A 12,244-nucleotide genomic window follows, 5' to 3' on the forward strand; every position below is an offset into this window, starting at 1 on the left:
AGTTTTTAGCGGCGAAAAGGAATAGCAGGAGGCAAAATTACATCTCGAACGGCCTGAGGTCGCAGTCTACCGGAACAGAGACTCGTCCGTAGTCGCAGTTTGTCGGCCAATGGGACCAGACAGAAACGCAATCGCAATGCAGGCCAATCCCTCTGCCCCGTTCGTCCACCCGCTCGCTCGCCCTCCCGTTCCCGGTAATGACAATCATTACGGGGAATGATTGCAGCGTCGGGTCCGCCAGCGCGCCAGCCGCTATTGGGGGATGGAAACCACCTTATAGAGTCTCTCCTCGGTCCTCGATGCGAGCGGTTTGTCACATGCTCCCGACGCGGCACAGTGTTTCCTTTTCGTCGCGATTCCTTACGAATTCGTTACCACGGTGAAAAAATACCATAATTTTCGCTGAACGATCGTGTAAGATGGACAGACGTTGAGGACGCGATCGTTCGAAGTATGGCCGACGATTTCGAGCCTCGAACACGTGGATTTCTAGAAGACTTCTATCGTGGAGAAAGGTTTACCGAGATTGGATTGGAATTTTTGTGGCTTTTCGAGGTGCTAATTTGAGAAATGGAATTGGAGTAATGGACTGCGATGCTGAATGGAGAAAGTGATAAATGGAAGACGCGGACGATGCGACGGTCGCGTGATGGAAACGTCTCAGTGCGATATGAGTGCGTCATCGAATACTCAGGGTCAGGATGATGTAATTACTGGAAGATTTTTTGTATGGCTCGGCGAATGATGGAAAAGGCTTATTCGTGATAAACATAGTAAAATGTATGCAAAAAGTCTATACATGAGAATCATCGAGATGACAGAAGAACATGGCGGTCATTCGACCACGTGACTGTTTGTACGACCATTTTCAAGGTAACTGACAATAAGAAATATGTATTCATTTCTAATAAGATATCTGTCAGACGTTTAACATTTTTACGTCAAACCGTATAATATTTTCCAATTGATTCGCTTGTACCATGTAATTTAATCGTGACAAATAAGTAAGGCAATTATATCGTATCTCCGTTTAGCAGCATCAGTCACTGGAGATTCGCCAAGTTTGCTGAAACTTCTCTGTACAACGGAGCCACGAGGTTAATAGCTAATTGTCGTTTGAAAACCGATCGATTTCTGATGCTCGGTGAATTCCTTCGTCCGGATGCAGGTGGAAAGAAATCTCGAGCAGACATAACGGTAAAGTGATAACGCGTCATTGATAGAATGCAACGCGTTGATTCGACGGATGCGCGTAATATTCGTCGAGATAGGAAAGAACGGACGGGTATCAATTTCAAAGTCGATAAAATATCAATGCTTGTTAACAACGATGAAATATGGTCCATGTCCTATATCGTTATGTATCGAACGTGGAGCATAATGACCGGTGATAATCGTTCGTAATAAGAGATCGAATCGAAGTCCTCGTGGTTCTAGGAAATTATGGAATCGATCACTTCGCGAGTTATCCGGATCATTCTTGCGAAACCCTGATTTCTTTGGGGGCAAAAACCGCGGTCGCGAGACCGGTTAGAGCTTTAACTGGTATCGAAAGAACAGATTGCAGGAAACGCTTGGTAAAAACGCGGCTGCGCTTCGCAAACTGAGGGATACATCGCGGGGGAAAAAGTTGAAATTGCCGTCCGTTTCAAGAGAGGAGCTTCTCAATGAACGCCGGCACACATCTCTCGCGATTGTTTCACCCTTCTTCGACGAATCCTCGATAATTGTGCTCGGACGTAAATAAAGATTCTCGCGAATGAATGGAGGGTTGGCGAGAAGAAAGTGTAACGCCGGTACAATGTACTTAATTGCACGTACAGTATTTGGCTATTGAGTTAGGAAAAATTTTACTTTCCTAAAGACGACGCTATAAATGGGAAATTGCACTTGCTTCTTCATAGAATCGGTACATCTGACAATTAATTTATTACTACACTGTGTCATAGAGATTTTTTGTAAGCAAATGGTTACAAAATTTTCCTTTCATGGTCAGACAATTTATTCAACTTGAATGGTATTGAAAATATCTGAACTCTGTTCGGATCGTCGCTGTATTTATTATCGATTATTATAATATCCGACCTGAAGACGAGGATACCGAATGTCTAGCAATATAACGAAGACATAAAATAACTGATACAGCTGTGTATACGAAATATATTAAAAAGACTACGAGCTATAACGAATACAAACGAAGAAAATAGATAAATATTACGATCTCGGTTTAGCCGGCCTTCTAATTTTACTAAAGTTATGAAAAACATTGATTGTTTTTGGTATTCGACGAAACTGTAATCATCACGATAATCGAATAGGACAAACTTTTAATTCTAAACAGATTACAAGAGTTTGCATAATAAAGCAGACGCCACTAACTTCGCGGTGACTGGATTGCCAATCGACCGCGCAAGATTTCCGAACGTAAAATCATCGTACCGACTGGAGCCTGTCATAATACTAATCATCCCCTGGACGCAAAAAACAGATCGATTTTTCTCAGCCAAGCCCAGATACGCGTCCCTCCGCCCAATCCAGTTTTCCTCGCAGCCTGCTTAATCCAGTTCCACCGGGGCTGACTCTCGTCAAAGTATCGGTTACAAAGTATCGAATCGATGCTGGAGGTATATTTAAAGACGCAGGAAGAAATTCGACTGGATGGTGACCGGATTCACCCATACTCTGATACGTTCTCCATCTGGAAAGAGGCACGGTATTCAACGTTTGGTCGCGTGTGTGCGTATTTCTGGGCGCGTTCGCTCGTGTGCGCGTCCTTTCTCGCCGCGGAAAATATAATGATGGCGAGCGAACGGAGCTGCGAGCGTTCGTTCGGTCGAGACTCGCGTTGGAAACCGGCGATAAGGAGGGAGTGTCTACTGCCGCCATAATGATAGCCCTGAGCGGCTCTCTGACTCCGGTACACGCTGCACCGAGCTGTTCTGTGCACGTTGCATCGACTATACCGTGCGTTTGTACGCGCTATGTGCACATGCACCGAGCCGCTGCACGGCATGCAGGCACGCATGCACGCGTGCACGCACTTTACGTGTCGCCAGCCAGACAGTCAGCCAGCTAGCGAGGAGAGACTCGAGAAGGAGGGAAACAATGAGCGTGTTCCTTGCCGTGCTATACCTCGTTTCTCCAGGAACCTTACCCTTTTCCTCTATCTTCATGCACTCACCGTAGTATGCTTGAACCTTTGTGTCTGGCTACCCACGCGGTGCATGCGCGACTCGCATGCGTTCCGGCTTCTGGGGGTGAGGATCTGTTTATTTATGAGTTGTACGAATCGTTCGCCAATTGCTGTCATTTAAAATTTAAACTCGCCTGATGAACAAGTTAAAACGGTTATTAGAAATCGAAATATAGGGTGGAGAAGTTAATCGTAAGGGAAGAGACTTTCTCATACATTGATTAACATTGCTGGTGATATTGTTGTAGGTTTCGAAATAGAATGTGTTTATATATATATATCTCAGGTATAGAGCATAGTGGCTGGTTTATATCGCGATACTTAAAACGCGAGTAAACGATCCACCGGCTCGCAGGGGTTAATCTTTCCATGGAATCTTGTTCGGAAATATGTTCGAGTCGATAAATTAAACTAAAGGGAGGGGAGGGGGGAGTTAGGGCGTTGCGTAATAACCATTGGAAATTTCGAAAAAATCGTGCGCCGCGTGGCCTGTCGTTCGCAATTCTCCGATCGCAGAAAAAGAGGAGGATTTCTGATCGAACGGCCGCGCGCACACACCACACCCCGGGTTTCTGGTACCGCGGCATTGCCACGAGGGTTATACCGGGTTCACCAGCGGCGTATATGGGGTTCCGCCATTGGTCGGGTCGGTTCAGATTCATTAGCACGCGAACGGCGATTGGCCGGCCGCGAGGCTATCGTCTTTTTGCTTTCTGCCCGCGTAATGACGTGCTGCGCGTCTCGGCTTATATGCAACCGAGCGATCGTGCATGGCAGATAGGTTTTGCCGGTGTCTGCATGTGCATCGTCGAACCACAGGCGCACTGTTATACGCGTGCAGCCACGTATACGGTCGCACCAACCTTCGTATACGTTCACACGTACAGGAAGCGGCCGACCGAAGCTGGAAGATACCTCGAGGGGGGTGTGGAGTTACCTGCATCGCAAATGGGTCTCCGCCACGCAGCTCAGCCTCGAGTCTCGAAAAGGATACACATGTATATATACGCCCTTTCTCCTCGCACCCTCGACGAATCGTCGATCGTCGAACGGGGGAAGCCGAATCACCTGATCGAGATCCCCAGATTTCGCGAAAAAATAATTACCAGAGAATCGGTGAGAGATAGGTAGACGGTGTTGAAATTCGATTCCGAGGGGATGTGCACGCGGGCCGTCTCACCTCCATTTTGAATTCTTGTTAACCGTGGCCCAGGGGTGGTTGATGGTAGTGGTCGCGCCAGAGAACCCGTTGGTCGAGCACATTACAATAATATCGATATTAGAATGCAGATCGTTTCATGCGCGTGACTTCCACGCGGCGTCATACGGATTGCCAAGGACGTGTCTTTTTCTTCTTTATTTTGTCTCATTTTTCTGTCTCGTTCGATACTTGTCTTTTTTGCCGCGATTTGCTTCTCGTAAGTATTAATTAATTCACGATGTACGTAACTGCCTGCAGCGGAAATTAAATAAGTTTCTCGTATTCAATTTGCGGGACGAGATCGGATACGCGCGTATGCAAATCGTTCAATTACGACAAGGTAGACACGTATGCAAAGCGTTGAACGATGTTTTTACTCCCGTGTCGTCATCGTGACACGTGATCCATACGTTTCATGCTCTGCTCTCCGCTTTCGCCAGCGCAGTCTCGATTGTTCTGCTTTGCCCATTCCCTCGTTGTTTAATTACCGATCCAGACCGTTGTTTCCTCTTAACGTCATAATCGACTGTAGGGCCGTGACTCTTAAATCGGTCCTCGACGACCAATGCACAAGTGTCGCGACAGTACACCCCTATGCATCGTTGAAAGGGCGCCTGGTTACGTGTGGAGTGAGTTTGAGTGCTCTAGGAATGTGTCGAAAGCACTTCGCGTAACATAGAGACCTTGCGACTAATGCCTTGGAAAGAATGAAAGAACTTGGAAAGAATCTTCGTCATCGAATTTGCATTTCTGTTTGTTTATTTAATATATCATATATTTAATATCTAAAAATTTTCTTCGTCGAATTGTAGTTAATCGAATTAAATATATTTCTTTCTACTGAAAAATGATTTTCTTTTTTTTTTTTTGGTAAGTTTCTTAGGACATTACTTGGAACATTGTTCTAAATAAACGCTCGAATGACAGCGGATACGGTTCGTCAAGATTACGTAAACGCGGCTAATTGCACCGTGGATTGCATACAATATTCTTTCTAATCATCACTTGGTCGTTCTTTGTTTCGAAAATTCGTTCCCAGACGTCCTTGTCACGAATTATTATCCGGTCTTCGACATGTTCATTATACGCTATGGAACTATATCTTCCATGCGACGTGGCGTTTCCTTGTCGCTTCGCTATTTACATCTTCAACGGTGTAATTCCCACATGAATCCACGTTTGACATAATGACAACGTGGCTTAAATACGTGTCATTATAATACGTGTCATTACGTCGAATTTTCTCTCTGTTTAGTAAATACGTTTAATTAAAGCGTAACCATCAATGGGTGGTATATCCTTTATTCTTATTTAAGCAAAGCCATAAATAGTCCAGAGATTGACCAGAGTTTTTCCCTGAAAGGAAGTGAAATCAGACGAAGGCGAAGTTTTCGCGAGAAGCCGAGGACCCGTTCTTTCTTGTCACAGCACAAAATGGCCATTGAAACGTGACTTCGCGTTAGCAGATATGGATCGCGCCTTCCCCGGAGGTCGGAGGGATCGCTGTAGCGCACGGGGGAAATGGTGAACTGCCGGAGGACGGGGTTGGTGTCGCCATGGCAACAACGATCCCTCAGTAGCCGAGCCCACCTACACCCTTCATTCAACTCTACCACCCCTGTAATCCGCTCGAACTCGAAGACAGCCACTACGCAATTTTCATGAGAGGATACCGAGTTCGCGACGCTGTCTTTCGGGGATCGTAAGGCAAATAGAGAATCTGTTTAAAGGAAGCGACAATCGTCGCGATTCATCTCGCCTATCTTACGAAATAACACACGATATTTAAAAAAATATCAACTTCAGCATTGAACTTCGAATATCAGACCTTTTAATCGACCGTCATTGACAGTCGATCGACGTCCTAATGTTCCGATTGGGAGAAGAAACTCGCGAGAAAAGACAAGTAGTCAGCTCGTTCTTTAACGATGTCTAATTAATGGAGGAAGTTAAAAAGGGCGCGGTTCACGGCGACCGTTATTCCAATCCTTTGTCGGGAATCTAACGAAGCGACAAAACGTCGCTTTAATCGGCAAGTTGGTCAAGTCTGACCCAGATAAATATTCATGAGCTTTCACGAGCGACTCCTTGCTTCTCTATCAAGAGCACCGTCTAGCGCTGCCACGTCTCACTGTGAGCTCTCGGCCGGCATTCACCACCGTGTTATTTCATCCCCTTTGTGTTCATTAATTATTTTTCGTCAACTTATAATGCATCAGCGACGAATAACATACATATATGCATACGTGGTCGCGAATATGGGACGAGTAGGCGAAAAGTCTGGACGGGATCGGCCTCCGGGAACAGCGTGGCGATACTATATTGTAATATCGTCGGCTCGATTAACATAATATCTTTGCTCCTTTCGTATTCAAAATGGGCCACCACCAGGGCCGTATAATGGTACTCTCGATCCGTGTTTATACTAATGCTAGGTTCCCTGGGACGAGCTCTAAGATCATAATGAGGCTTCGATCGAATTAGGAAGGCGGATGACTCCTCTGCTGGTCTCCCGTTTCTTCGCTTATCCGTATCCTCTTACGTTTTCGTCTTTCCCTTTCGTTTTTTACTATTTTCTCGTTTCGAGAATCCCGATATACTTTTCACAGGCAGCATCATTACGCGAGGGCAACCACGATCTATGGCAACGCACACGGTGGACACGTCCTTTTGCTCTTCTTCTCGCTATGGATATTAAACGGCATTTCAGGGAAGCGTCTCGAACCCTCTGATATTAGACGAGACATCGTTACGTTCGGTTTTCTAATTGGTTGAAAAAAACAACCGACTAGAAAGCGGATCGTTCGACGGTCTTCGATCCGATTACACCTTTTCAGGGCATTAATAGGCGTGGCGAGCGAAGCGTGTATCGAGGAGAAGGAAAAGAATCCTTCTTCGACTATGTGAAACACGATGTCGGCGTGTTTAAATTTTTCATTTCCAGTAGATAGGCATAGAAGAGAAATCCGGACGTTCTTATATACAGGCTACGTGTCTCTTCGTTTTATGCTTCGTATCAAGCTTCTTGTTAAATATCGATTCTTCGACAATACGAATGGAGAGGAGGTGGAGGGGCAGCGAACGCGAGAAAGTAATTTCTCGTTCAAGGAAAATCAACAGTTTTTCCGCGAAACGAGCTTAAAATCTCCCCCTCGTTGGTCGGAGAAGTGCCATTAGCAGCGGCGGCGAGTACTTTAGAAGCTTCCAGCTTCCCCGCTTCGTTGCATCGCCGAGCTTTCGAGTACAGCAACATGATGTTCGTCGTTGGTCGTTGTTCTCTTAGCGCTTTCGTGATATTGCATCCATTCGGGCGAGTTCCTACGGAAAAGGGTGGAACATCGATTCCTCGATTTCTCTTATTCTCGAATTGAAAATCTCATTAATTTCTCGTTTCGCCCTTGAAAAAAATCTAACAATTTTTATTTCCTTGTTTTTAACGCGGATATATCGCGTTAAAAAAAAGAACATTGTATTGAAAATTCACCTCGATGATTTCCACGGGAAGATAGTAATCCATTCCCCTGAAACGGAGGGGTGGTAAAAACCAGGAGAAGCAATAATGCGCGTGCAACGTGTGAAATCGCGCGCCGGGAAACCGAGCGTTTAAATCGTACGGGCCCGCACGAAGCGACCGGCCCGATCCAAGGCGAATTCAGGATTAATGCGTTTTTAATAGTGACATAACTGCACCGCTCGTCCGCCTTTCCCCCCTCACCTCCTCCTCTTCTACCCTCTTTCTCTCTTTTTGTTTCCTGTTCTCTTTCTCTCTTCCTCTCGGTTCGTATCGCGGTTTTTACGCGGCGAGTGTCGGTCGTGTACGTCGTTTCTATCGCGAAATACACTTCGCGGAAAGCCGAAACGCGCGCTTTCGGGCATTTTTAACGATCCTCCATGCGATAAGGAGAGCAACAGACAGTGAGAGATGAAAGGAAGGAGGGTGAAAGAAACAGAACGACGAGCAGAAAATCGCGTGAATACATTACAACGAGCGCGCTCCACTTTCTTGCCGGCGGAATTGCGTTTTGCAAGAAAGTCGGCACGCCCTCCCCTCGTTTCACACAGAAACGTCCGGAATCGGCGGATTGCGCGGTCAATTTCAAGCGTGTCGAGAGAAAGCTTCATCGTACCGATCATCTGTCGCGGCGTTTTGCAAATTTTGCTCTTGTACGATGCAGTATATTGTTCTTGTATAATGTTTTCTTCGATACGAAGCTTTAGGGATGTGATATGGACGGGCAAGAGAAATCAAATTTACAAGGGGAGTGCTGTGATTCTTACCTTTTTATCAGAAAAAGTTAATCTTAAAATAGTTAATAGCAGAGTATATATCTAAATATAGATACCATACGCTGATAGAAGTTAGAATTAAAATGATGTGAGCCAAGTTTCCATCTCAATAATTTTACCATCACGTTAATCTTACTAAAATGGTCTGTACGTAGAAACGCAAGAAATTTGAAATCTACCACCTCGATAGATTTGGTTCTACTGTTCCAATTGTAACTTTTTATTTATGACTGATGGTAAAATTGTAACTGTAAAAGTTGTAGCTTTGGTAGTTCTACTGTTAAAGATTGTGTGGTTAAAGATCTCAATATTTTATACGACATATAGACCATCGAATGTTACAGTTTCGTCTCAATCGCAACCTCCCAGCCTTTCTAAAATCCCTTCATAAAGACATTCGAATGATTATAAAAATGACGCTAAAGATAGGTTACTTTCAACTATACCAATCTAGCTGGAAAATAGATCTAGAAAGGCGAGCACACAGCTGATAGCACCTATGGCTTTCTTCAACTGGCCAATTGTTGAAATAATTTTAAACCTTCTCTGAAATTGTTACACTTTCGCCACTCCTTTTCCTTTCTACGAGATTATGTTCCCGATTCGATATGAGCGTAAATTGCTTGCCGCGCCATCGGTATCTTCCGCGACGATTTTACGGGCGGCCATCAAACTTAACGCGCCCGCGTACACATTAAAAGTTGCTACGCCCGGCCCGGGTCATGAGATAATGAACCGGCCGTATGATTATTAGAATCAAGCGTGTCTGTCGCGCCTACGACTTGTTCATTTTTTTACTGCAAACGGGCAGATTCTTTTGAGGTTACGCCGATACGAGGCAGGTGGGGAACGGGCGCGATACCGATCCGTATCATAGTTTTATTCCTTCCACGGCCAAGGAAAAAATGTAATTGGCCTGACCGAAATCTATCGCATGGGTAAGGGGGCCACGGGGGGAGAAAAGGAGCACCGAGGGATGCAAGGGGGATGAAGGAAGAAGAAAAAAAGCACGTGTGCGAACGGGCGACCGCTCGTAATAACAATGATTAGGACGACGAACGGAGCATGAAAAAAAGTAGAAGAGCAGCAGGTCCTGCCTTGGATCCATCTTAAGATGGCGGCCGGGGGAGCAAGCCACGTGCAACCATCCTCGGTCCTATCTAAGATATACGAATTCCTTCGAAAAGTATGAGAAAATATTCCATCTGAAACTTTCTTTATTTCTTCCATAATTTAGAGAAACTAACGTATCGCGTAAAAATTTGTTTATTTGCAACATCGTGTCAGGGTGGTCGAACGTATAGCATTCACCACTCGTGGGCCAACGAGCAATCCGCTCCGATCCTTTCTTATCTGCGTATCTTCGCGTCGGTTAAATCGAGGGTTAACTCTTCGTCGTCGTCGACGTCGCCGTCCTCTACGTTCATGTGCGATGCCGCCCGTGGAAAGAGTTGCTGGAGGAGAAAAAGATTGTGGCGGGGGAGGAAGAGGGTCCAGCATTGTTCGCGGACATTGTAAGCATGTCCGGAACAAAGAGCGGTAATCGACCCGTGTAACATTTATAACGTAATGGGAGGGCCTCACCGGCCCATAATAATATCAATTACGGGGCAACAGGAGAAAGTAAGAGAGAGAGTCTGAACTGCGGCGAGAAAGAGACGAGAGAGGGACGGAGGGTGAGGCAGAGGGCTTAGATCGAGGGAGCATATTCGCGACGCGGATTCGCGAATCTGTCGGCCAGAAAATTGACCAACGAAACCTTTCCAGCCGACCAGCTGTCTTGGGATAGGAAGAGAGCATCGTGACGTTCTCGTTAAGTCTCGTAATCAAGTTCGAGGGTAACGAGATTCGTGTATCAGAGGGATGATTCGTATATCTTTAGAAATCTTAGAACGTATAACATTCCAGGTTTTGGACTCGTTCGACTAACAAGCAGCGATTCACGAACTTAGTATTGCGTACATACTTCCTATCATTAACTTTCTCTAAGTTCACTGTATTTTAATTACGAGTTAGGAAATTTAAGTTTCATCTATTTCTGTAGTATCACTTAGCGTAGGTATACAGAAGAAGCAGTATCCACTCTTAACAAGTTCTTCCTTAAAATTCTTACTGCTCCAAACCTATTAAAACAATGACATTATTTGTATTTAAATATACTTACCATCGAATAATTCTACAGCCGCTTCGAATCCAATATGAGATCAAATTTTATTTTTTCTTTCTACGGTAGGAATCCTTATGGAATCACTTTGCGCTTCGGTTGAAAGCCTAAGAGAAGACAAAGAGGAGACGAGAGTAATCGAGTTGAATTGACGGGGTGCGTAAGTGAATCGACACGTCGCGAGGCAATCGCAATTGGCTTAGAGGTACCGAAACAGTGTCGGGGCAAGGTCGAGAACGTATCGAGGAGGGCCTGGGACCCTTCGTTTTTTAATTTCGCTCTCTTCTCGCAAGGTTTTGTTTAATGGCGAAGGCGGTAACCGCGCACAGACCAGTCGACCAATGAGAGCTCGACTGGAAATCATACGCGGGATCGCCGGCCGCACGGCGGCCTCCGAGAGTGGAGGTGAAGTTAGGTTAGGTGAGGTTATGTTCGCTCCCCGCGTCTCCTTAACATTCGACGGGCCTGTCCCGGCACGGCATCGCTCTCGTAAGAGGTGGGGCTCCGTCTCTTCGATCGGCGTTAGGCATTTCTTCTTCTTCTTCTACCTCCTCTTTTTTTTTATCTACACTTTTTCTCCAACCTTCTCCTCCTCCTCCTTCTTCTTTTCTTCTTCATCGCCGTCGTCGTCTTCTTCTTCTTCTAGTTCGTCGTCTTCTTCTTCTTCTTCTTCGTCTGCTTCTTCTTCTTCTTCTTCCTATTCTTCTTCTTTTCTTTCTCCTTCTTCTTCTTCTTCTTCTTCTTGTTTTTCTACTTTCCATCGTCGCTCCATCATCGACTCCTTCACCCCTCCAATGCTGCTCGCTGTCGACGAAAGCCTGTCCACTATATACTTAGCATTGCCTTCGTTTTAGGACCACGTGAAACGCCAAGATAAACCGCTATCGCGAGTGTAAGTGGGGGTGGCAGAGCTAGTTATCGAAACATGGTTATCTTTAAAACCGCCTCGTATGTTCATTGGAAGGTTTTGAAACATTCATTCTATTTTGTACTTCTGAAAAACCATGCTACATTTTTTTATAGGTTGGTTCTAACATTTATAGTTTGCAGTATGAAGACGTTATTAGTTGATCGTTTCTGAAGATCATCGAGGGTTCGTGATTACGTTGGAAAAATGATCGAATGTGGCTGAAAGTTCATTCTAAATTGCAACTACGCGATAACCTCGATGTAGCCACATAGTTTGATAATTCCCGAGATTCGATTGACTTGCGAGCTCGGAGGAACCGTTTCGGGTAGAAAATGTTTCTATCGATGCCTCGTTACAGGCAGCAACATCGTTGGCTTGGCTTTTCACTTCGCAGCAGCCTCTGTTGCTCCTGTCCTAATAATCGGGTTATCGGCCATCGATATGTCGAGAACTCTAATTACATTCTTCTGTGTTACTGCTTAACCGTGC

At 45.3% G+C, this 12,244-nt stretch overlaps 1 long non-coding RNA gene across 8 annotated transcripts in view; it reads left to right on the forward strand.

Annotated features, from left to right (window-relative positions):
• LOC126922503 (uncharacterized) overlaps positions 1–12,244 on the forward strand; it is a 77,496-nt gene that overhangs the window by 34,812 nt on the left and 30,440 nt on the right. For 2 of the 8 annotated variants that reach the window (XR_007712809.1, XR_007712811.1), the window contains exon 1: positions 113–873. The exons of 2 other annotated variants lie outside the window; for them this stretch is intronic. This is a non-coding gene — a long non-coding RNA (uncharacterized LOC126922503). Of the gene's footprint in view, positions 1–104; positions 874–1,034; positions 1,198–12,244 lie in introns of those variants that run through there. 4 more of the 8 variants (XR_007712815.1, XR_007712816.1, XR_007712814.1 and 1 more) reach the window with 4 other exon arrangements.

This window comes from Bombus affinis, chromosome 12 (assembly GCF_024516045.1).
Source record: "Bombus affinis isolate iyBomAffi1 chromosome 12, iyBomAffi1.2, whole genome shotgun sequence".
Taxonomy (NCBI): domain Eukaryota; kingdom Metazoa; phylum Arthropoda; class Insecta; order Hymenoptera; family Apidae; genus Bombus; species Bombus affinis.